A 27,386-nucleotide genomic window follows, 5' to 3' on the forward strand; every position below is an offset into this window, starting at 1 on the left:
TGATTATTACTTTGACACCCATGCACTTGCGGTCTTCACGCATATTCGGACGTGTCAGTGGGGTATCATATCCACAAGGAGTAGGGAATAAAAATAATTAATTTGCTACATAACAAAGCGAAGACGGAAAAATGATTTTGTTAATAACATGTAATTAAAGCAATAATAAAAGAAACAAGAAAGAGAGAAGCACAAATAGATGTGAGGTAAGGCAATCGATAGAAGTAGGGTACTCGGATATTGTTCCACCTAGGACAATTGCTTCAGGTGCAAAATAAACTATTAAATCTCCTAATTGAGGATTAATGAGTCGTGAAAATCCTTAAACACAAAGTCCCAAACCTAAGGTCAACCGTGACTAACTCTGCACTATATCCCGGTGGAGAAATCAATCAATCTCAATACCTCACACTGTGTAGAGTTGCAAGACACTCTAGGGACTCCAAGTGATAAAACCTATTCTGATGTATAGATCTAACCCTTTGGTCCAGTCAAAAAACCCTAGTCAAAATTAATCTCTAGGTGCTAAAGTCAGTTCAACGCTTCACTCCATTGCAAGTGCAACTAAGCCCCAGCGGAGGTCATCCCTTAGCCCATTCACTCTACTATGAGCACAAAGAACTCCTAGAACATGGAGATAGGATAAATCACATCGGAGGAGAGAAGGGAAGCTCCGCTACCTCTCGACTCACCCTCTCGACACTCTCCGATCTTGTAATGTCTAACCCTCATAGTGTGTCACTCAATCACAAAGGTTACCAATATAGATTCTCAACCTAGTGTCACTCTAAGAGAGAAATCATGCAACAAGCATTCAAGATTAAAACTCAATTAAAGACATCAATTAAGGAAAATGTAATAGAAGATTAATGAAACAAATACATCCTAGGGTTCGCAAATCCAAGTACCTACTAGGGGATTAGCTCTCCATGGAGCTAGTTACAATCAACAATGAAATCAAATGTAAAAACAAGTAATCCATAGAGAAACCCCCTCGGTATTCATGTCGATGGTCTTGTGGGGTAGCCTCGTCTTCTACAATGGTCCCCTTGTCCGGCCTAGGGTACACCTCGCCGAATCAATGCCGACGAAAGCTTCCCCAATAACATTCTTTAAAAGGAGCACGGTGTTGAAGACTTAGAACCTCCCCAAAAGCCTTGCCAATACCTCTCTAAACCTTAACAGTAAGCCTCTCAAAAGTTGGAGAAAAGATGAAGAAGAAGATGCTAAAATCGGGCTGAATCGCGGCTTTAAAAGGGCTAGAATCGGGCATCCACATGGGCGTAGGAAATTTCCACACGGCCGTGTGGATTCTTTGGAAATCTCATTTTTAGCCGGCTGTGAACAGTACTACTGCAGTAAATTGCTACAATGTTTTGCTACATTAACTTGCTACAGTACTGGCAAGAAATACTCCCGAATCAATGTTTTTCATCGAGGTAACATAAACAGGCACATATTTACGACGTAGATCACGTCGCTTCTTTAATAAATGGCCTCATTGGTGAAAATCTTGCTATCCATGCACAAATCGGGATACGGGAATGTAACTGCCTCTGTGCTCCTCTACATCATTATACTTGCTTGAATACCTGTAGGTTGGCATATATTCTCATATCTTGAGCCCAACTTGTATTTTCGTATTTGTTCCTTCCCAAGATTTTATTAAATAGTACATTCACGATCTACATTAGCTTCTTTTCTCAATATTTAGCTTCACAACCCTACATGTGTGATAAGTGCTTGTGCGATATGAATGCAAAGCGTTCATTCCTTATGTTGAGCATTACTTTTCTTAGGTTTTTACATTAATATGTGTGTTTTTATGTTACTTTTATGCCGGTAGGGTTGTGAGGCTGAGTATGAAGGAAATAAGCCAATGTGGATCATAATGCACCTATTTTGGAGGAGATCTTGCTAAGGTTCAAACGCGAAGACATAGGTCAGGTGTGAGATGCTAGAGTGTGTGCCAGCCTCCTCGTATTCGAGTGAGCACATTCATTTGGAGGGGCACAAAGGCAGTCACACTCGAGCATTCCGACTTATGCATATAAGAACAAGAGATCCTCCAACTTGTACATCATTGAAGAAGCAAGTGATTCACGATGTAAACGTGTGCCCGTTTGCGTTACCCCAATGAAAGTATGAAATTCGGGAGTATTTCCGGCAGAGTACTGTAGCAGGTTACTGTAGGCGAACACTGCAGCAAGTACTGTAGCAGCCCGGCCGAGAAATTAGAGAAACAGAGAATCCACACGGGCATGTGGAAATTATCCACGCCCGTGTGGAAATTCCACAAGGGCGTGTGACATCATACACGCCCGTGCAGTCGCCTGATTCCAGCCTTATTTAAAGCCGATTTCAGCCCCAATTTCAGCATTCTTTTCTCCATCTTTTCCCCAACTTGTGAGAGGGTTTCAGCTAGCATTTTGAGGGGTATTGACCAACGTTTTGGAGAGGTTCTATGGCTCCGACATCGTGATTCCATTAGGAAGAAGGTTGATAGGGGAGCTTTGATCGAGGCGTATCCTATACTAGACGAAGGAATCCTTGGACGACGAGTAGAGGACTTTCCACAAGACCATCGACACGACCATTGAGGGGGTTTCTTTATGGATTCATTGCTTTTACATTCAATTTCTTTGATTGTACTTAGCTCCATGGAGAGCTAAACCCCTAGTGGGTACTTGGGTGATTGTGAACCCTAGATGTATTCGTTTCATTGAACTTCTTTATTATGCTTTAAATAAATTGATGTTTATTGTGAGTTCCAACCTTGAATGCTTGATTGTATGAACATTTCCCCTAGAGTGACACTAGGGTTGAGAGTTCTTGTTGGTAACCTTGTGAGTGAGTGACACACCACGAGCGTTAGACAAAGCTAGGTTGGAGAGGATTGAGAGGGTGAGTCGAGAGGTACAGGAGCGTCCCCTTTCTCCTCCGACGTGATAGATTCTACCTCCGTTTCTTGAGTTCTTTGCGGCCATAATAGAGTGAATGGTCTAAGGGATGAAGCTCCGCTGGGGCCTAGTTGCGCGTGCAATGAAGTGAAGCGTTGAGGGCCTTCCGTCTGGCTTAATTGTGGCAAGGGACCTTCCGTCTGGACCAAAGGGTTAGGTCTATAATTAGGAAGTGATTTATCACTTGGAATCCCTAGAGCCCATTGCAACTTTGTTCGAGTGCGAGGTTGAGGGGTTACTTAATCTCTCCTCCGGGACATGAATAGAGTTAGGCATAGTTGACCTTAGATTTGGGACTATGTATGTAAGGATTTCCACGACTCACCATTGCATTGATTAGGAAGCATAATAGAGAGTTCTTGCACTTGAAGCGATTATCCTAGGTGAAGCATCATCCGAGTACCCCATCTTTATCGATTGCCTTACCCTTTCCTTTATTCTTGCTCTCTCACTTGTTTCTTTTATTATTGAGAATTGAATCAATTTCACACCAATCATTATTGATGTTCCACATGGCTAAGAACTAAATTAAGTATTTTCATTCCCTACACCCTGTGGATTCGACCCCGCTCACCCGGGATTATTATTTCGACAAACCCGTGCACTTGGGGGATATAAGCAAGGGGTACTTGTCAAGTTTTTGGTGCCGTTGCCGGGGAGTTAGGCATTTAGAGATACTTTGCACTTTGTTTTCTTAGCTATTTCACTGCACATTCTATTTCATATCTTCTTATTACATCATTGCTCTAATCTTTCCTTATTTCTTTTTGCTGCAGAAAATGACTAACATGTTTGAATCATTTGACACTATTATGAGAATGGTCGAACACGTAGAGCAGAAAGTTCAAACAGTAGCATGGAATGATACATCGTGTTATTCCTATCATGGACAATGTACAACTCAACAGCCTTTGGAAGAGTCGGTTGAAGAGTACATTGCCAGGATTCAAGGGCAAAGCTGTGAGTTAGATAGTGTGATAAAGCAGTTTGAGGAATCCACGTCAGTGTCAATGACTGATCAATTTGATGACAGTATAGAAAGAATCCTTGCTATGTTTGAGTCTTCCTATCAAGATCAGAGGCAAGAACTCTTTTCAGTTGGTGTTACTATCTCAAATTAGGAATTCTGTGGAATGGACAAGTTGATATCCATTGCAGACTGTAAAGAAATAGATCGCCAGGTGGATAAGGAAGAAAGTAAGTGTGAACATGAGGCGAATGATTTCGAGGAGATTGATAAATTGAAGGAGGGTAGCTTGCGGCCATCAATTATTGAACCACCAGAACTTGAGCTTAAAACTCTTCCAGCACATTTGGAATATGCATTTCTAAAGGAAGACTCTAAACTCCCCGTAATCATGGTGTCGAACTTATCTGCGGAGCAAAAGGATAAGCTTGTTAGCATATTGAAAAAGCACAAATCGGCTATCGCATGGAAGATTTCCGACATTAAGGGTATAAACCCATCATTCTGCACTCATAAGATCCTAATGGAGGATGACTATAAATCTGTAATCCAACCTCAGCGAAGATTGAACCCGAATATGAAGGAGGTTGTTAAAGCGGAGGTAATAAAACTTTTAGATGCAGGGATCATCTACCCCCTATCCGACAGCAAGTGGGTGAGTCCGACCCAAGTTGTCCTGAAGAAAGGAGGAATAACAAATGAGTGAGGAATGAAAAAGAATGAGTTAATCCCCACGAGGACAGGTGATCGGGTTGGCGAGTCTCGCATTGATTATAGAAGACTAAATGATGTCACTCGAAAGATCACTTCCCTTTGCCCATCATTGACCAAATGTTGGAGAGATTAGCGTGACATCATTTCTATTGTTTCCTTGATGGCATGTCCGGATACTTTCAAATTCGATAGCCCCGTAAGATCGGGAGAAAACCATATTTACTTGCCCTTATGGTACCTTTTGCTTATAGAAGAATGCCTTTTTGGGTTGTGTAACGCCTCGCAACATTTCAGCTGCATGACGGCCATTTTTGACGATTTTCTCAAGATATTATTGAAGTTTTTCATGGATGACTTTTTCGAGTGTTCGGGGACTCTTTTGATGCTTGCTTAAACAATTTGGAAAGAGTATTAGTGAGATGTGAAGAGATGAATCTCGTCCTTAACTGGGAGAAGTGTCACTTTATGGTGCAAGAAGGCATCGTTCTTGGACATAAAATTTCTCAGGCAGGTATGGAGGTAGATAAGGCAAAGATTGAGGTAATTGACAAACTTCCACCACCCACGTAATGTAAAAAGGGATCCGCAGCTTGGGTCATGCGTGTTTTTTTACGTAAGGTTTATTAAGGACTTTTCGAAAAATCTCTCAACCGCTGACCAAACTTCGGAAAAAGGATACCCCTTTTGACTTCGGGAATGACTGTTTGAATGCGTTCAATGTATTGAAAGAGAAGTTAGTGCAAGCACCAATCCTGACAACACCGAAGTGGGATGAGCCATTCGAAGTAATGTGTGATGCGAGTGATTATACAGTGTTAGCGGTTTTAGGGCAGAGAAGAAATAAGCAATTTCAACCGATTTATTATGCTAGCAAGACCCTCACAAGTGCACAAGAGAATTACACCACTACTCGAAAAAGGAATTATTAGCGTAGTGTATGCTTGTGATAAATTCGCACCATATCTCATCCTATCTAATGTCACCGTGTTCACGGATCATTCTCGCACTCGTTATCACATGAACAAGGCGGATGCGAAGCCGAGATTGATTCGGTGGATATTGTTATTGCAAGAATTCGATATGGAAATCAAAGATAAAAAGGGGACGAGAGAATGTGGTTGCCGATCATTTATCGAAATTAGAAGGTTGTGAGGGGCAAGAACCGGCAAGCAAGGAAGTTAATGACTTCTTCCCCAAGGAACACTTGTATGCGGTACAGGAATCAGAATCGGAAGATACCGCCTGGTTTGCGGATTTTGCAAATTATCTGTCAGGAAAGGTATTGAAGCGTGGCTTAAGCTTTTCAATAGAAGAAGAAATTTTTTTCGATGATCTAAAGAATTTCTTCCGGGAAGATCCGCACTGCTCCGTGATTTTGCGCAGATCAGGTGGTGCGAAGGTGTGTTTCTAGGAGGGAAGGTTGGAATATCATTGCACATTGTCACTCAGGCCCAGTGGGGGGCACTATGCGTCAAGTCGAACTACAGAGAAGGTTCTAGCTGCTGGGTTCTACTGGCCGACTTTATTCCAAGATGTTCATCAATGCATTTTACGATGCGATAGTTGTCAAAGGGCTGGAAACTTATCACAAAGGGATGAGATGCCTTAAAATCCTATGCAATTTTGTGAGGTATTTGATGTATGGGGAATTGATTTCATGGGACCATTTCCAAAGTCCAATGGCAATCAATACATTTTGGTAGCAGTTGACTATGTTTCCAAGTGGGTTGAAGCCCAGGCTCTTCCAACTAATGATTCAAGAATTGTGGTAAAATTTCTTAAGAAGTTATTCGCTCGATTCGGAACTCCAAGAATTATCATTAGTGATCGGGGAACACACTTTTGTAACACACAATTAGAGAAAGTATTGAAGCGTTATGGAGTTCATCATTGCCTTGCGACACCTTAGCATCCACAAACGAGTGGGCAAGTGGAGGTTACAAATAGAGAGCTCAAGAGAATCTTAACCAAGACAGTGGATCAAGGTAAATGAGATTGGTCTGAAAGGTTGGACGACACGCTTTCGGCTCATAGAACAGCATACAAAACACCAATAGGGACCACTCCTTATAATTTGGTGTATGGAAAATCTTGCCATTTACCGGTGGAGTTAGAGCACAAAGCATATTGGGTAAGTAAATTGATGAATTTTGACTTGTGCAAATCTGGAGAGCAACGAATATTACATCTCAATGAGCTTGATGAATGGAGGATGAAGGCATATGAGAATGCAAGGATATATAAGGAAAGAATTCGGAACTGGCATGACAAGCATATTAAAATCCCAAAAGACTTCAAAGTCAGCGATCAGGTGCTACTATTCAATTCCCGTCTACGTTTATTCTCGGGGAAACTTAAATCAAGATAGTCTGGTCCGTATACCATAACCGAAGTTTCACCTCATGGAGCCATTGAGATTAATCATTCAGAGAAGGGCACATTCAAGGTGAATGGACATAGGCTTAAACCATACCATGGCGGAGAGATTTGTAGTGATAATAGAGAAGTATTTTTCCTCCATGAACCCCCATGAGGTAAGAAAGATACGTCAAGCTTAGTGACGTTAAACAAGCGCTTCTTGAGAGGCAACCCAAGTGTTTACTGTTTTCGTACCTTTTAGTTTAGTTGTTTGCATGAATAAATTGTTAAGTGTTGGTGTTTCAATTTTTGAGTGCTTGTGCTGCGATTTTATTGTGGGTTTTTAAAAAGAATTCATTGTATGTTGTGTTCAGAATTGGCGAAGTTTGGTTGTTTGAGTTCTATTTTGTGTTTTTTTTTCTCTGGTATATTTTACACAATAGGGCAGGCTTTGAGTGTGTAAACATGTTCAGACTAGTTCTGCAGAGCCTGCAAGTTTTTCTAAGTCATCCAGAGAAAACACACGGGCATGTGGAAATTCCACACGCCCGTGGGTGTGTACTGTGAACTCTTCCAGAGAGGGCACAGGGGCTTGCGGCTGCCCCTGTGGATGACCATGCGACTGGCGCACGCCCGTGGGTAATTTCCACATGAGCGTGTGCCTTCCTGCAGAGTTGGGAGGATTTTCTCGAGAACACAGGGGCGTGGACTCGCCCCTGTGGGTGACCTCATGAACCACACACGGGCGTGGGGCATTTCCGCATGCCCGTGCGAATCTCTGCAGGTTGCTTTCTCCATCCCGAGAAAACACAGGGGCGTGCGGCTGCCCCCTGTGAGTTCGGCATGTGAATGTCCACGCCCGTGCGGAAATTCGGCATGGCCGTGAATAATTTTTCTCAGATATCCAGTAAGGCCACAGGGGCGTGCGTCCGTCCCTGTGAACCTGTTATTTGCGAACGCACGGGCATGGACCACTGCCGCACGCCCGTGTGGTTCCTCAGAATTGAAAGGACCATCCGCTCTCCTAATACAAGAGTCGCACCCTTCTCCTCAAATAACCCTAAAACACCAAAAGAGCATTTTTTCTGACATTCTTGTCCCCTGCTACTGTCATCTTCGAGTCGATTAATAGAGCATTGTGTGGATTGTATGAGTGTTTACGTGCAGTTCATTGGTAAGCCTTGATTTCCTCTCTTCTTCGATTTCATTGGATTCTAACTGATTGTCTGCGATTGAAATGGTTAATGCGCATCATTTTTTTTGCTAAAACTGATTATAATTTGTTTCTAAGACGATATGGAAGTGGAATAGAGGGGTGGCATGGAGATTGGCTACAAGGGGCGTGCGGTCTCCACGCCCCGTGGAAGCGCACGGGCGTGCGGAATTTACGCACGATCGTGTGTTCTCATTTTTCTGCAGTCTGAATGGACCTGATGGATTTCCCTTTTCTAATACATGCAAGCATGGCTACCAAATCAAAGAAAACAGTTGCTAAGCGGCCTCGAAAGCCTGCCCCTGAACCGGAAGTTATGGGATTCACACTACCGGCGCATCAAGCTCGATTTGAGCGGTTAGAGAAGCTTAAGTTTGGTCAAACGCGAATCCCAGATATTGAGTTACTCAGGAAGGTACAACTAGTAGATCATATGGCTGACAAGGTCGAGAAATTATTATTGGTCGGTAATTGGCACAAGTTACTGAACATTTGTGACCTGCTATCCGCTCACTTACTTTGGAAGTGCTTGCTTCATTTGAGTTCGACCGCTCTTATGCTCATTTTGATAGTGCCGACGTGATTCAGTTTAGAACTTTTGGGCAGCATCATAGTATGAGTGTCACACAGTTTTCCACTAGACTTGGTCTATATGAAGACGAATATAATGAAACTGAGGAGTATAAGAACCTTCCAATAGACATAACGGGTTTATCTCCCATTAAGGCGTATTCATTATTATGTGGAAAGGGGCGTTATGAACCAGGAGTGTCTAAGGCTTCATGTTTATCTCGACCTAGTTACAGATATCTTCACGCCATCATAAGTAGGTCAGTAAATGGGCGTGGTGATAGTACGGGAGTCATCAACAAGCAAGAGCTTCTGTACTTGTACTCCATGGTTCGGAATGAACTGGTCCATATGGGACACATTTTAGCAGAGTATTTGAAGCATCAAGGACAATATCCTCGATTGGGAGTAATTTTCTCGGGTCCATATATTACCAGACTCATTGTGGGGATGGGTCTGCGAGATAAAATCAGCGGAACTGAGAAAGCGATAATACTAGCACCACTTGTGTTAGAGACCATGAGGCTCATGAGGTTGACCCAAAAATATTCAAATGGTGTCTATGTGCTGAACATACCATTCGAAGATGAAGCTGGGGCATCTCAGTCCACCTCCGAGATACAACAAACACCGATGGAGACCGAGACACCTCCCGCAGTAGTGGAACCACCACCCGTGCGTACAGTTCCACCATCTCGAGCCCATGATCATTTTGAAAGGCTCGAGAGCGCCATGGGAGTGGTACGGGCAGAGGTGGCTGAAGCTCGAGCAGAGATCGCCGAGATTAGGGCTACGCAGGCCACTCAGTACACAGAGTTCTTGGCACGTTTTGACATATTACAGCAGATCCTAGAGTGAGACGTTGCCTCATCATTTGTCCTACAGCCGAGGACTCTTCAGGCATCATCAGTACCTCCAGCACCTCCATCCTCGGCCCCAGCACCAGAGGACCCACTATATGTTTCCACTTCAGCAGCAGCAGCAGCGGAGACCGAGAGCGACTTCGACACTTGACCTTTCTTTTACTTTCATGCTTTTTACTTTATCTTATTATCTTGTTTTTAGACTTGTTCACTCAGAAAGGATTTTCCTTCTGAGTTTATGTTATTTTGCATTATCGAGTTGTATTCATTGCTTCATCTTTTATACACTCGAGTTATTTTTATTTTTCTTGAGCTTCACTGAACCCCCTCGTGTATGCGTGCAGATGGTCTTGTCTTCTTGGAAATTGAGACTTAGTCATGGGCACGGCCAAGATGCTTTGGCACTTGGCCGTGCGAGTTTCACAACCCGTTGGAACACTACTCCCAATAAATTAGCTTCATCAAACGCAACACTAGTAGTCAAGAGAGTATTGTTTTGATTGCTTCTCCCACATCTAATTTTTTGAATGATATATTTTGAGTGAGCTTGCATGTGTACATTGAGGACAATGTACAACTTAAGTGTGGGGGGGAGTTTCATAGTGCACACATCTTTTCTATTGTTCTTGATTGTTATCTGCTCACATAGCCAATGGCGGTTCCCCTTAGTTTCAATGGTTGTATTCTTAAGTTTAGGAGAATTTCTAACATTGAATGTTTTCATGCTCTAGTTTTTGCTTGAACTTCTAGGAATTTTTGCCCGATTTACACTTAGTGCACTACTCACTCTATGAACTCTATTGGAAACTCTTGTTCGATGTTAAAGGGACTAGTTAGGTTTATTTTCTTGAGCTAATTCAAAAAAAAAAAAATTGAAAAGATGGAACAAAATAGTTTTATTGTTTATTTTTATTTGTTGGGTGGAAAGAGCTACCACCTATGAAGTATGAAGCTACTCTCACAAGTCGGATACTAGTTATGCCCTAATGAGAGAAAGAGCTATCTCATAGGATGAGTGAAAGCTACCACTTTGGTAGAAAGAGCTACCACCTCGAAAGTGTGAAAGCCACCTTAGCGGCCGCTTGGGAAAGGGCTACCTTAGAGGATGTGTGAAGCTACTATCGTTTTTTTTTTTAAATGTTTGTTGTTTTCTTGTTGTAGATAAATAAGTCCCTTGCACTTTGAACTTTGAGGAGTATAACTTGGGGTGTTTTGAGTGAGTTCACACACTTACATGAAATTCGGGTTTGTTATTCTTTTTTTTATTCAAGTTTTTAGCTAGAGCATTGATTTTTTCGTATTTAGTGTTGAAATTTTCTTTACTTGTAGAATGCTATCTTTGTATACTTTGGTGAACCTAAGGCCAAGAACTTTCAACATTTTCTTCATTGATGCACAGAATGTTTTAATGTTTGCTTGAGGACAAGCAAAAGCTTAAGTGTGGGGGAGTTTGATAAGTGCTTGTGCGATATGAATGCGAAGCGTTCATTCCTTATGTTGAGCATTACTTTTCTCATGTTTTTACATTAATATGTGTGTTTTTATGTTACTTTTATGCAGGTAGAGTTGTGAGGCCGAGTATGAAGGAAATAAGCCAATGTGGATCATAATGCAGCTATTTTGGAGGAGATCTTGCTAAGGTTCAAACGCGAAGACATAGGTCAGGTGTGAGATGCTAGAGTGTGTGCCAACCTCCTCGTATTCGAGTGAGCACATTCATTTGGAGAGGCACAAAGGCAGTCACACTCGAGCATTCCGACTTATGCATATACGAACAAGAGATCCACCAACATGTACATCATTGAAGAAGCAAGTGATTCACGGCGTAAACGTGTGCCCGTTTGCGTTACCCAATGAAAGTATGGAATTCGAGAGTATTTTCGGCATAGTGCTGTAGCAGTATGGCCGAGAAATTAGAGAAATAGAGAATTCACACGGGCGTGTGGAAATTATCCACGCACATGTCGAAATTCCACAAGGGCGTGTGACATCATACACGCCCGTGCAGTCTCCCGATTCCAGCCCTATTTCAAGCCGATTTCAGCCCCAATTTCAGCATTCTTTTCTCCATCTTTTACCCAACTTGTGAGAGGGTTTCGACTAGGGTTTCGAGGGGTATTGGCCAAGGTTTTGGAGAGGTTCTACGGCTCCGACATCGTGATTCTATTAGGAAGAAGGTTGGTAGGGGAGCTTTGATCGAGGCGTATCCTATACCGGACGAAGGAATCCTTGGACGACAAGTAGAGGACTTTCCACAAGACCACCGACAAGACCATCGAGGGGGTTTCTTTATGGATTCATTGCTTTTACATACAATTTCTTTGATTGTACTTAGCTACATGGAGAGCTAAACCCCTAGTGGGTACTTGGGTGATTGTAAACCCTAGATGTATTCGTTTCATTGAACTTCTTTATTATGCTTTAAATAAATTGATGTTTATTATGAGTTCCAACCTTGAATGCTTGATTGTATGAACATTTACACTAGAGTGACACTAGGGTTGAGAGTTCTTGTTGGTAACCTTGTGAGTGAGTGACACACCATGAGCGTTAGACAAAGCTAGGTTGGAGAGGGTTTAGAGGGTGAGTCGAGAGGTACAGGAGCGTCCCCTTTCCCCTCCAATGTGATAGATTCTACCTCCGTTCCTTGAGTTCTTTGCGGCCATAATAGAGTGAATGGTCTAAGGGATGAACCTCCACTGGGGCCTAGTTGCGCGTGCAATGGAGTGAAGCGTAGAGGGGATCTTAGTATCTACGGCTTAACTGTGGCTAGGGACTTTCCGCCTGGACCAAAGGGTTAGGTCTATAATTAGGAAGTGATTTATCACTTGGAATCCCTAGAGCCCATTGCAACTTTGTTCGATTGCGAGGTTGAGGGGTTACTTATTCTCTCCTCCGGGACATGAATAGAGTTAGACATAGTTGACCTTAGATTTGGGACTATGTATGTAAGGATTTCCACAACTCACCATTGCATTGATTTGGAAGCATAATAGAGAGTTCTTGCACTTGAAGCGATTATCCTAGGTGAAGCATCATCCGAGTACCCCATCTTTATCGATTGCCTTACACTTTTCTTTATTCTTGCTCTCTCACTTGTTTCTTTTATTATTGAGAATTGAATCAATTTCAAACCAATCATTATTGATCTTCCACATAGATAAGAACCAAATTAAATATTTTCATTCCCTACTCCCTGTGGATTCGACCCCGCTCACCTGGGATTATTACTTCGACAAACCCGTGCACTTGTGGGATATAAGCAAGGGGTACTTGTCAATGTGCAAAAGAACACAAAAACACATGTATTAGCGCTTAAACCTGATAAAAGTAATGCTCATCATAAAGAAAGAACACTTCGCATTCTTATCACACAAGCACTTATCACTGGGCATCTGGTGAACCTTGGGATGAACTTGCTTGTATGAATGTTGTGATTTACATTTATGCCATTTGGTTTGGTTTGTGGTTTAATCTTTGTGTACTTTGATGTATCAAATTGCATAAGAACTCTGTCGTTTGATTTCTAGTTTGTACTTGGTGGTGTGACCAACACACTCGTACTAGACACACTTAGCTTAAAAGATATTCATGAATGAATACATCATGGCCATAGAGTATTTCATATCCCTCCAAATATTAGGGCTGGACCTAAGTTGAGTATCGGCCCTAATTAAAGATTTCCCTGGTTGTAATGGAATCATAGGAGGATTTGGGTGGAAGCAATTCTGACTCAGTACTTGTTTGGGATTAGGGATTATTGCCATGACCATCGGGGTAACTGATAAGTGCTTGTATGTTAAGAATGCCAAGTGTTCTTTCCTTACAATGAGCATTACTTTTATCAGATTTAAGCACTAATGCATGTGTATTTGTGTTCTTTTGTGCATTTAGGGTTATGAAGCTATGTTTTGAGAAAAAAACTAAAAGTAGATCATAAACGCACTATTTAGTGGAATTTTGGAAGGAACAAACACGAAAACACAAGTGGGGCTCTAAGATATGGGAATGTGTGCCAACCTCCATGTATTTAAGACATTACAATGAGTTGGAGGGGCACGAAGGCAGTCTCATTTGTGTATCCCGACTTCTGCGTTAATAGCAAGATCTTTACCAACGAGTCTTTTGATTGAAGAAGAGTTGCGATCTACGACAAAAACATGTTCCCATTTATGTTGCCTCTATGAAAAGTGTGGAATTGGGAGTGTTTTGGCAGAGTACTGTAGCAGGTTACCATAGCAAATCAATGTAGCAAGATATTGTAGCAGTTACTATTCACAACCATCCGAAAATCAGATTTCCGGAGAATTCACACGGGCGTGTGGAAATTATCCACACCAGTGTGGAAATTCCATATGCCCGTGTGGTAGATCCACAGGGACGTGTGGATGCCCGATTCTTGAATTATTAACCCGTGATTCAGCCCGATTTTGGGATTTTATTTTCCCCCTTCTCTCCAACTTTTCTATATCTTTTGAGAAGCCGTCAGCTAGGGTTTTGAGAGGCTTTTGGCACATCATTAAAGTGGTTCTCCAGATTCGACACCGCGCTTCACTTGGAAGAAGTTTATTGGGGGAGCTTTCGTCAGCTCCGATCTGGTGAGGTGTGCCATAGGCCGGACAAAGGGGCATTTGGAGAAGACGAAGCTACTCCACAAGACCATCTACATGAATACCTAGGAGGTTTTCCTTTGTATTGAATATCTTTACTTTCGATTTCATTGTTGATTGTATTTTGCTCCATGGAGAGCTAAACCCCCTAGTGGATACTTGGATTTTGTAAACCCTATGATGTTATTGTTTCTTTGACCTTCCATTATACTTTCCTTAATTGTTGTTTTTAATTGGGTTTCAAATCTTGAATGCTTGTTAAATGATTTCTCACCTAGACTGACACTAGAGTTGAGAGTCAATATTGGTAATCTTTGTGGATGGATGACACGCCATGAGAGTTAGACAAAGCTATAGTGGAATGGGTTCGGAGGGTGACTTGAGAGGTAGCAGAGAATCTCCTTTCCCCTCTGGTGTGATTTATCCTACCTCCATTTCCTATAGCTCTTTGGGGTTACAATAGAGTGAACTACTAAGGGATGAACTCCGCTGGGGCTTAGTTGCGCGAGCGACAGAGTGAAGCGTTGAAATGACTTTAATATCTGGGGCTTAATTGTAACTAGGGGTCTTTTGCCTGTAACAAAGGGTTATATCTACACATAGCAATAGGGTTTATCACTTGGAATCCGTAGAACTCCATGCAACCTTTCACAGTGTGAGGTGTTGAGATCGAGCGATTTCTCCTCTAGAACATAATATAGGGTTAGTCACGGTTAACCTTTGGTTTGGGACCGTGTGCGTTAGATTTCCACGACTCATTAAGCATTATTTTGGAATTATAATGGTAGGTGTAGCACTTGAAGCATAAGTCCTAGTGTAAGCATTGTTCGAGTAACCCACTTCTATTGATTGACTTACCTCTCACTTACTTGTGCCTCTCATTCTTGTTTCTTTTATTTCTGTTTACATCACATCTTATCGACACAATCATTATCCATCTTCACTTGGTTAAGTAGCAATTTAGGTATTTTTATTCCCTACTCTCTGTGGATATGATACCCCACTCACTTAGGATTTATTATTCGATAAACCCGTGCATTTGGGGATCACAGGCAAGTGTCTTTGTCAATAACCTACTTTAGGACGTCTCTTGGCCCAAAACTGTTAGTGTAAGTCCTAGCCCCAATACATTGTAAGAACTCTTATTATTTGTTTAATTATTATGAGGCATCCTTTTATCTATTATTATTTCTATGCATAGTTAATAAGATAAAATATCCCTGAATATTGGTTTTGCTCACATTATCAAATGCGTGATTTGGATAGTAAAAACTTGAAGCATAAACTAGAACAATATTCTAAATTTCCCTTGTCGATTATTTTCATGGGAAAGAAAATAAATTAAGACTAGTATATCTTTCATGAGATGGCCTTGTTTTATGGGTCATAGGATATAAGATATCAATCAAAGGACATAGATGCATGTTAGGAAACAGTGTACCTTGATCGATGCTCTCTTAAGAATACTACATGGTTGTAAAGTCAAAAGTGTTTTTGTTAAGCAATTCTTGTACTCAAATCCTTTGACCTAAAATCACTATGGATCTTGAATGAATCCTTACATGCTTTAACTTGCACCTAACATCATTCGTAACTGAGTGGCAAGTATGGGTTTGTTTGGGAATGTCACGGTTCATGCTGAGAGACATTAGTGAAGTGAAGGGACTGTCCCTCTCTGTAGAGAGAGTGAATATCACCGGCCACTTGATTAGTGAGACTAAGTAGTGCATGGCCACGCCCAAGGGAAATGATAGGAGTTATCATTTACTTGACCAAGTCAGTTCACTAAGAGATCAAGAAATTAATTAGAATTAAAATAAGGGTGACTCGCTCCATGCTTTATGCTAATTAAGATATTCAGTGGCAAAGGATTGTATGAGGTCGCAATAGGTTCCGTTAATTCTCCAAATTGACCTTCATTTAATTATGATTTATGATTTATGAGCGTTAAATTTTTTTTAAGCTCATTGCCAATGTTAAATGGACCTACAGGATCATACACTAAGAATGCCAGGATCAAGGTTCATTATTTGTTACTTATTAGAACGCCTATTTAGGGTTTTGGTGAAAAACCTAAATTAGGTGGAGCGAATAATAGCTTATTCGGGTTCGGTCTTATTAAGTGTTGATCCAATCTAATCGATTTGGTTAATTAAAATGGTTTAATTAATCAAGTAAAAAAGAGATTCCTAATTTGATTAGGAGTGAAGTGTTTTGGATTTTGGGTTTCCAATATAAATAGATGGTCTAACCCTAATATGAGAACTAAGAAAGAAGATAGAGAAAAAGATAGAGTGATTGAGAGATTGTCTCTTAAGAAACCCTAGCCACAACTCAGTCTTCTCCCTTGGCCGCCACCATCGCAGCCTGTCGCCGAAACCCGCCGTCATAGCACCTACAGCCCTTTTTCTCTTGAATCTCAAGTACTTACTATTCGAACCAAGAAACAAGTATTGTTTCTTGAGGTACTAGCATACCTGCTTGATTCCCAATGGCATTCGTGTATACGTGATAGTAGAGGGGAGTCATAATTTGTAGTCTCTTTTGATTTCAGGGAAACAAGAGTGCATTGACAACCGTCATACAAAGAAAGGTATAGCTTTTAATTATCTATTTATCTAGAATTTAATCCTAGTTCTAGCATGTATTAGGGTTTTATCATGTTTACTTGTCGTTAAAAGTTTTGTTATCCGCTACGTTTTAGCATGTATTTTTCACATGATAATTCCCTTTCTAGAATGATAAGATCCCTACAGTGGTAACTGAGCCAGGTTTTGCATGCCTATAGGATTAGATGTTAGATCTATTCATAATGTTATTTTGATTGACATTGAATGCTAATAGAATAGTATGATGGATCTATATTCTGTTAATTTTGTTAATTCGATTAACTAGTTAATATTTCCTAATATGATTAGGAAATAATTGATCATGCTTAATTTTAAAAAAAATTATTTCCTATTTCCAAATCTTGATTTGATTAGGATTTTAAAATCTAATATATATATATATATATATATTAGGCCATACATCCATTTATAAGTTTTTAAAATTGTTTTGTTAGACTTATTTTGGTATGTGTCATATATGTATATATATGCTCTTTTGGTATGATTGTTTTATTATTTTTGGTATAATTGTTATGTCTTAAACAATAAAATTCTATGTAAAGAATTGATTAGTTTGATTGGTAGCACAAATCAACTAATAGTGAGTTTTAGGGCTTTTAAGAATATTTCATTTAATGAAATAGATCAAAGGGTTCGATCATTTGGGTTAAAACCCAAGCCCATTATTGGGCTAGTTCTTAAAACCTAAACAAACAATTCCTATATGGCTTAAATTAAAAGCTAATTAAAATTTGGATTCCATGTCTTTCTTGCTTGGTTTATTTAATATACGTGTGATGAGTGTTGGTTGGTGCGTTCATGGGCCTCAGCTGTTTAAACGGCCTACATGTCATTTTATTTTTATACGGCCTATGAGTCATTATATTTTTGTGTACGGCCTATGACTCATTATATTGTATAAAAATTAAAGACAAGATGACATGGTGAAGACGGAGCCCAAAAGTTGGTGGGAGAGCTCATCGTGGCGCAATTAGAAGAGGAACCTGCCAGAGATAGTCTCTCGGCTTAGGAGTTTTTGGCCCATAAATGTCACATTTATTTCTATTTTTTATTTATTCCTTACACATGTTTTGGATGAATGGAATTCTGTTATTGCCATGTGAGCCATAATTAATCCCAACAATAGTAAGTCATGAAAATGCCTTCCCTTACTCAATACTTGTCAAGACATCGATCATCGAATAGTGGGTCATGCCAAAGCTGAGCGCGTTAGATTATCTTTGTGTGGCAAGTGTTGGGATAATGGTTAAGGCCAATACTCGAGTAAAGGTTTGACTTAACATGGGTAATGGGATAGTCCTAGCCCTAGGCATTGAAAAGATTAGGGTTTGCTTTAACACTAAATGTTAACCCCATTATATCCAAGAATCACATGTGATGTGATTGGAAAGAGTTCCTACCTAAATAACCTAGTCTTAGGTGTACAGGCTCAACTTGACTAAGATGAAGTGAAATATGGATCTTGGCCCTCAATAAATCACTAACAATGAATTATTTACATTGGGATATTAATTCATAATTGTGGGAAAATTTTTTAAAGACCTCATTACTAAATCTTGCTTTTAATTCTGTGTAGATCGTAACGACAACCAATAATGCAAATCTACAAAATTTTTCGTTACGATCTATCCTTGAGAAGGACAAGCTTAATGGAACTAATTTCCTTGATTGGTCTTGAAACCTGAGAATTGTTCTTAGGCAAGAACGGAAAATGGAATCCATTGAGAAACCGTTACCTGAAGCACCGCCAAGAACACTATGGTTGCTGTGAAAGAGGCATTTGATAAGTCAAAGAATGACTCTAATGATGTTACCTGCCTCATGCTAGCCACCATGAGTCCAGAATTGCAAAAGCAGTTCTTGAATATGGAGGCTTATGATATTCTGGTGCATCTTAAGGAAATGTTCCAAGAAAAAGCCAAGCATGAAAGGTTCATGACCACAAAATCGTTGACCTCTTGTAAGATGGCTCAGGGTACTTCTGTAAGTGCCCATGTACTCAAGATGAAGGGGTATATTAATACCCTCAAGAAACTTGATGCACCGATCCAAAAGGAACTTACGGTGGACCTTATCTTATGGTCCTTACCAGATAGTTATGATCAGTTTGTCATGAACTATAACATGCATGGTATGGATAAAACACTTATCGAGCTGCATGCAATGCTTTAAAATGCTGAGTAAAGTATCAAGAAATCCATCCCGGTGCTTATGGTGAGAAAGGACAAGGAAAATGAAGGAAAGTGGAAGGATAAAGCCAAGTCCAAGCCAAAGGAAAAGTTTGGACCGTATTCTAAAGGCAAGGAGGCTAAGAAACCCAAGCCCAAACCTCATAAGGAGGGTATGTGTTTTCACTACAATGAAGATGGTCATTGGAAGAGAAATTGTCCACTCCATGTGGAAGAGTTAAAGAATGGAGGCAAGCCCTCTACTTCAGCTATCTATATGATAAAATTCAATCTCTTTATTTCTATATCATGGGCATTAGATACCTGATGTGGTTCTCACAATTGTTCAAATATGCAAGGACTCAAAAATAGGAGACGTTTGACTAATGGTGAAATTGACCTAAGAGTAGGGAATAGAGCAAGGGTTGCTACAATAGAGATAGGAGACTATCCATTAACTTTTTCTTCTGGACTTGTTTTGAATTTAATAAATTGTTATTATGTGCCTGCTATGAGCAGTAACATTATTTCAGTTCCTAGTCTGGATAATGATAGTTATAACTTCATTATTAAGAATAATGTTATTTCCATTTTCGTGAGGACATTCTGTATGGCAATGCTATGCTTAGTAATGGGCTTTACAATCTAGTCTTTAAAAACCACAAGTCCATCTATAAAATAGATACTAAAAGGGTTATGTTGAAAGAGTCGAATCCTTCATACTTCTACCATTGTCGTTTGGGTCACATAAACAAGAAACGTATCTCAAGACTTCATAGGGATGGAGTTCTTGGCTCATTTTATTTTGAATCATTTGAGACATGTGAATCTTGTCTCCATGGCAAAATGACAAAAAGACCCTTTAATAAACAAGGTGAAAGGGCAGGTGATTTAGTAGTACTAATACATTCTGATGTATGTGAACCATTAAGCACACATGCTAGAGGTTGTTTTGAGTACTTCATTACTTTCACAGATGACTTCAGTACATATGGCTATGTCTATTTTATGAAGCACAAGTTCGAGACTTTTGCAAAATTCAAGGAGTTTAAGAACAAAGTACAAAACCAACTTGGCAAAAGTATCAAAGCCATTCGATTAGATCAAGGTGGTGAATACTTAAGCCAAGAGTTTTATCATTATTTGAGAGAGTGTGGAATAGTTTTACAACTCACTCCTCCAGGAACACCTTAGTGGAATGGTGTATCAGAAAGGAGGAATCGGACTTTATTGGATATTGTTCTATCAATGATGATTCAAGCTGATCTTCTAATAACTTTCTAGGGATATACCCTTGAGACTGCTTCATTATTGCTAGATAGAACTCCAACTAAGGTAGTTAAAAAGACACCATATGAGATATGGACCAAGCGAAAGCCTAATATGACTTTTCTAGGAATTTGGGGTTGTGAGTCACATGTTAAAAGGTTAACATTGGACAAGCTTGCATCCAAGACCGATAAATGCCTATTTGTGGGGTATCCCAAGGAAACTAAAGGATACTATTTCTACAACCCTAACGTGAACAAAGTGTTTGTTGCTTGGAATGGTATTTTCGTGGAGAAGGAGTTTCTCCCTGATAAATGTTTGTGTATTAGAAATATTAAGTATTCTTTTCTTATGATGAGCATTACTTTTATTAGTTTTTAGCGCTAATGCGGGTTCATTTCACTATTAGCCACAAAAGTATCATAAGTATAACACTATAACCACAAAAAAAAATTTATAATGCTGTGGCCATTTATATTCACTCTGGTCGAATGGAAGGCCACAACGGGCTGTTTCGGGGCTATTTCCAGTGAATTTGATGATGTGGCTGCCAGCGGGGTTTATTAAATTCATAACATTATCCCGCGTGGAAGTCCACCTCAGCAGACGATTGGGTAATGGCCATGTCAGCTCCACGTCGGCATCACACGTGGCAGTGATCCCTGTAGACAATCCCCAATATTCTAGCGCTAGTTCACAAATGAGCAACCTCGCTCCCGGCTTCTTTTTTCTCTCAGCCAGACTAGGGCATTGCTCCGGCAAGAATCTACTACACAAGAGCAACTCAATCTCCACCAGCAAACATGGCTTCTTCCCCAGTCAGAGCTGATCTTGATGCCAACCCTGGTCAAGTGTGAAGCTACAGATTGCTAAGCTTTTAATACATAATGCTAATATTTTTGTTTAATGTAAATTGGGAATTAAATAATTAGGAATTGTATCAGTTTTCCAACTTTAATTTGTTTGTTGTTTTGTGTTGTTTAATGTCTTAAAATTCTATTATAAGCATTGTTAGTTATTCATTGACAAGGTTGTTTAATTTAATGATGTGTTGTTTAATGTCTTAAAATTCTATTATAAGCATTGTTAGTTATGTATTGACAAGGGTGTTTAATTTAATGATGTGTTGTTTAATTGTTCTGTGTTCTGTCTTCTTTAGGTATTGTGCAGTGTTAGTAATTAAATGTGAAGATTTAAGTATTGTGCATTGACAAGGTTTCTATTGTGCAAATTAAATGTGTTATGTCTTGTTTAAGTATTGTATATTGACAGGTTAGTAATTTTGTGCAGCTTTTCCAAATTTTTGCTAATTTCTAGGCATAATTTCTTCTCATGTTTCAATATGATCTGCAGATTTCTACAGATTTCTATTGTGCAGAATTTCTTCTCATGTTTCTGTATGATCTGCAAATTTCTATTGTGCTGAATTTCTTCTCATGTTTTAGTATGATCTGCAGATTTTTTTCCCCATATTTTTCCCAACCAGATTTTTCTCATGATTTAGTTATGTTGTATTGTTTAATTTTTTCCCCTAGTTGTTTCCCAGATTTTTCCCCTGCTTTGAGCATTGCATACAGATTTGTAGATTTTATATTTTCCCAAATTTGAGTAACTCTTTCCCCATGTTTTTCATGTCTAGTTTTTCCCCATATTCTTTCCCAAGGTTTTAGCATTCAAATTGGTACAATATTTCTGCAAATTTTGAAGATTCTGTAGATTTGATCTTCATTCAATTACACAACTAAAATTGGTACAATAATTTTAAGAAATTCTTAGGAGAAGGTTGCCAAGAATAATTCTCAGGTGAAAATTGAACAATTGAAATAATAATTCAAATGAGAAACAAATGAAAAATAATAACACAAATTAAGTTGCACAATAGAACCAATAACTAATGCATACACTGGAGAATTTCTCACATTCAGACTTAGGCCGTGAAGTACATTCAACTTCTCACAATCTCGTAAACATTCATTCAACAAAGCAAAATTAAATTTCAATCTCACAATACAAAAAGACAATCTTGACTCCTTGACAAACAGATTGAACTTCTCATAATCGTGACTTCCTTATAAACAGACTGGGCGGAATCATGCTGGAGTCTGTCCGGAGTGATGCCTTGTTCTAGCCAGAATGGTGCCTGATTCTTGCCGGAGCGATGCCCGAGTCTGGCTAAGAGAAAAAAGAAACCGGGGAGCGAGGTTGCTCGTCTGTGAACTAGGGCTAGCATATTGGGGATTGTCTATAGGGATCACTGCCACGTGTGATGCCGACGTGGAGCTGACATGGCCATTACCCAATCATTTACTGAGGTGGACGGCCACGCGAGATAGTGTTATGAATTTAATAAACCGCACTAGCAGCCACATCATCAAATTCGCCGAAAGTAGCCCCGAAACAGCCCGTTGTGACCTTCCATGCGACCAGAATGAACATAAATGGCCACAACGTTATAAAAAAAAACTTTTGTGGCCAAAGCATTATACTTATGAAACTTTTGTGGCTACCAGTGAAATGAACCCGCGCTAATGCATGTGTATTTGTAAACTTTCATGCATGAAGTGTTGTGAAAAGCCAAATATGAAAGAAAGAAGCAAAAGTGGAATGCGATTGTACTTCGTTGATAAAGTCTTAGAGTGAACAAATGTGAAGACACAAGTTGTGATTAAAGATATGTGAATGTGAGCCAACCTCCATGCGCTCAAGCAATTATAATGGTTTGGAAGGGCACAAAGGCAGTCACATTTGCGTATCCCAACTTGTGCAATGATAGCAACATCTTCACTAATGAGACTTTTTATTGAAGAAGTGATAAGTGCTTGTCTGTTAAGAATGGGAAGTGTTCTTTCTTTACAATGAGCATTACTTTTATCAGGGTTAAGCGCTAATGCATGTGTATTTATGTTCTTTTACACAGGTAGGGTTGTGAAGCTATGTTTTTAAGAAAAGAAGCCAAAAGTAGATCGCGAATGCACTATTTGATGAAATCTTGGAAGGAACAAACGTGAAGAAACAAGTTGGGCTCAAAGATACGTGAATGTGTGCCAATCTCCATGTATTCAAGCAATTACAATGATTTGGAGGGCACAAAGGTAGTCACATTTGCGTATCCCGACTTGTGCATTGATAGCAAACTCTTCACCAATGAACCCGTTTATTGAAAATGCTATGTGATCTACGGCATAAACGTGTGCCCGTTTATGTTGCCTCGATGAAAAGTGGATTTGGGAGTGTTTTTGGTGGAGTACTGTAGCACGGGTACTGTAGTAAATAGATGAAAAGTGGATGAGAAGTTTACTGTACGACCGATCCACAAGACCTTCAACACGAACACAAGGGGGTTTTCATTCATGGATTGCATCTCTATACTTTTGATTTCATTATCTATTGTATTTTGCTCCATGGAGATCTAAACCTCTAGTGGGTATTTGGGTATTTGTGAACCCTAGGATGTTTTGGTTTAATTGAATCTCTTTGTTATGCTTTCAATTAATTGATGTTTGTTGTGAGTTCCAATATTGTATACTTGATTGTATGAATACTCCCCTAGAGTGACACTAGGGTTGAGAGTTTTGTTGGTAACTCTTGTGAGTGAGTGACACACCATGAGACTTAGACAAAGCTATGTTGGAGAGGGTTGAGAGGGTGAGTCGAGAGTTAGCGGAGTGTCCCCTTTCCCCTCCGGTTTGATCTATCCTACCTCCATGTTCTAAGAGTTCTTTGTGGCCATAGTAGAGTGAATGGGCTAAGGGATGACCTTCCGCTGGGGCTTAGTTGCGAGTTCAACGGAGTGAAGCGTTGAAGTGATTTTAGCATCTAGGGCTTAATTGTGGCTAGGGATCTTTCACCTGGACCAAAGGGTTAGGTCTATACATAGGAATAGGGTTTATCATTTGGAATCCCTAGAGCTCATTCTAATTCTATACAAGCGCAAGGTGTTGAGATTGTTCGATTTCTCCTCCGGGACATGTATAGAGTTAGGCATGGTTGACCTTAAATTTGGGATCATGTAATTAAAGATTTCCACGACTCATTGTTGCATCAATTAGGAAGTTTAATAGAAGGTTCTTGCACTTGAAACGATTGTCCTAGGTGGAACAATACCCGGGTACCCCATTTGTTGTGGATTGCCTCTCCTATATTTTACTTGCGCCTCCTTTATCTTTTCTTATTTTTATTTGCATTGAGTTTGTTTCCACATCACTTTCAACATATTTTCATTCTAGTTAAATAGCAATATTGGTGGTTCTAAGCACTATTCCCTGTGGATTCAACTACCCTCTCCCCGGGGTATTATTACTTCGACACCCATGCACTTGCGATTTACAAACATATTTGGACGTGTCAAGTTTTTTGGCACCGTTGCCGAGGAACAGGCGTTTAGGAACACTTTGCACTTTGCTATTTTAACTATTTATTATTCATTCTATTTCACACTTTCTTATTCTTCCATCATGCTCATTTATTTTTTTTTTGTCATGTCTTACTTTTTCTTGCAAGGAGTTTAAATGATGACTAATCCGCTTATTGCTCTGTATTCTCGAGTTGAAGCTCTTAGTGAAAAAGTTGATAGAATTTTGGCTTCACAACAATAGAGCATTCCTTGTTGCAACACATATCATCCAGTTGAAAAGGGCTACCCAAACTTCTTGTGGAATAGTGATGGACTATATTGGGAAGCCCCTCAAGAGGAATGTCAAAAGGGTGAGTTACTCGGAGAGGATGCACTTCCATTGTAAAGAGTATTAGCTAACTTAATTGAAGCATCCAATGTCTGCGTCCAAAATATGGAGACCACACTAAGATGTCATGAAGCCTCTTAAAAAACCTTGAGCATCAATTAGGAGGGATACTTGACACACTCTCCAAGGAACAATAAGCATTTGAGCAAGCAATTCAAGTTCCTTGTAGAGATGATGTGGTAGTGAACGACAATGAAGAAGTTGGGCAAATTGAGTACATTGGTGCAGAAAATGAAAAGGGAGAAGCTGAATACCATTTTTAGATTTTGGACAGTGTGAATGAAGATTGTGCTTGTGAGCGAGAAAATTTTCAAGGGGATTTGCTAGTGTCATGTTCCTTTCAAGCTGAAAATACACAAGAAGAAGTAAATCATAAGGTAATGGAACAAGCACCACTCTTTGGGATTGATCAATTCATAAATTACAAGAAAGAGATTTTAGGATTGGGGAAGATGTGGAAAGGAGATTGAAACCATCCAATGACCTACCTATGCTAAGCTTGGACAATTCCCGACCTAAATTGTTTCCTTGGAGGCCAAAGGTAAGATGGTTGGACTCTCCAACAAATATTAGATTTCATGAATACCTATGGAATGTCTAGTCAGGAGGAATACACTCTGTTCAAGCCTCCATAAGGTAAGGAAGAGGTACGTCGAGCTAAGTGACATAAAACAAGTGCTTCTTGGGAGGCAACCCAAGTTTTTAATTTTTTTTCTAGTTTTTAGTTAGTATTTTCATGAATAAGGCCTTGAGTGTTGGCATCTTGATTCTTAGATGCTTTCATTGTGATTTTCTTGTGCACATTGTGGTGTTATCATGTGCCTAATCGTGTGTGGCGTAAAATCTTGGTCGTTTGAGCGTATTTTTCGTGTTTTCTCTTGTTAAAATTGCATTGATAGGCAGGCTCTGAGTGTATATATGTGTTCAGGAATTTTCTATGGAGCCCGCAAAGTTTTCTAAGTGTCCTGAGAAAACACACGCCCGTGTGGAATTTTCGCACGGGCATGCATTTTCATTCAGAGCTCATCCAGAGACGGTACAGTGCCATGGACTCACCCCTGTGAGCGACCTTTTGATGGCCCATGCCCGTGTGGAATTTTCGCACGGGCGTGTGTTTCTCTGCAGAGAATTTCTCCTCTATCCAAAGAAGACACAAGGGTGTGCGTCTGCACCTGTGAATTGGCCAGTAAGGATCCACGCCCGTGTGGAATTATCGCACGTGCGTGTGAAACACTTAGAGAATTTTCTCAGTTAGACAGAAAAGCCATAGGGGCGTGCGTCTGCCCTTGTGGGTCTCTCCTGTATAGTCACACGGGCGTGGGTAATTTTCACACGCCCGTATGGATGCACAAAAACTCGAGAGCTGCGGGTTTTCTCTAAAATCTTTTCGGTTTTCTTCATCTTTACACTCCTAATCACTCAGAGAACATCCTTGCACTCTCCTGACCTCTCACCATCGTTTTAAAGGGTTGTTACTTTAGTTTTCCGGTCATTTTCTAGTCTCTCATTCTCATTTCATCGGTAAGCTTCTCTTTCTCTTTTCTTCGCTTAATCTTTATTTATTTTCCAGCACTAGCATCATCTTCACCAGTAACCACAATAGATGCACCAGCAATTGACACCTACACTTGAGGCTTCTTTACCTTCTTTGTTCTTATTTTTCGCATTTTTTTATTATTATTTTTATTTTTTTTTTGCATTTTATTTTGGACTTGTGTGCTTAGAAAGGATCTTCATTCTGAGTTTATCTTTTAGTTTTCTCTCAAGTTGTATTTCATTGCTCTATTTTTGTTATATACTCGAGTTGTTTTTGTTTATTGAGCTTCACTGAACCCCATTGCGTATGCGTGCAGATGGTCTTGTCAGTATGGAAATTGAGGATTAGTCATAGACACGGTCAAACCGTGTGTGCTTCACAACCCATTGGAATTTAACTCCCAAGGATTTAGCTCCATCAAACGCACCACTAGGAGTCAGGGGAGTATTATTTCAATTGCCCACTCCCACATGTGTTCTAAATTGTATTACTTTTATTGTGCTTCCATGTGTACATTGAGGGCAATTTACATCTTAAGTGTGAGGGTAGTTCACATTGCACATGGCTTTTACACAAGTTTTGATTAACATACATGCTCATGTAGCCAATGGTGGTTCACCTTAGTTACAATGATTGTATTCTTGAGTATAGGAGAATTTTTAACAGTGAATGTTCTCATGCTCTAGTTCTTGCTTGACTGTTTAGGAATTTTTGCCCGATTGACACTTGTGCACTACTCACTCTTTAAATTCTTTTGGAAACTCAAGTTTGATGTTAAAGGGACT

This window comes from Dioscorea cayenensis, chromosome 12, assembly GCF_009730915.1.
Source record: "Dioscorea cayenensis subsp. rotundata cultivar TDr96_F1 chromosome 12, TDr96_F1_v2_PseudoChromosome.rev07_lg8_w22 25.fasta, whole genome shotgun sequence".
Taxonomy (NCBI): Eukaryota; Viridiplantae; Streptophyta; class Magnoliopsida; order Dioscoreales; family Dioscoreaceae; genus Dioscorea; species Dioscorea cayenensis.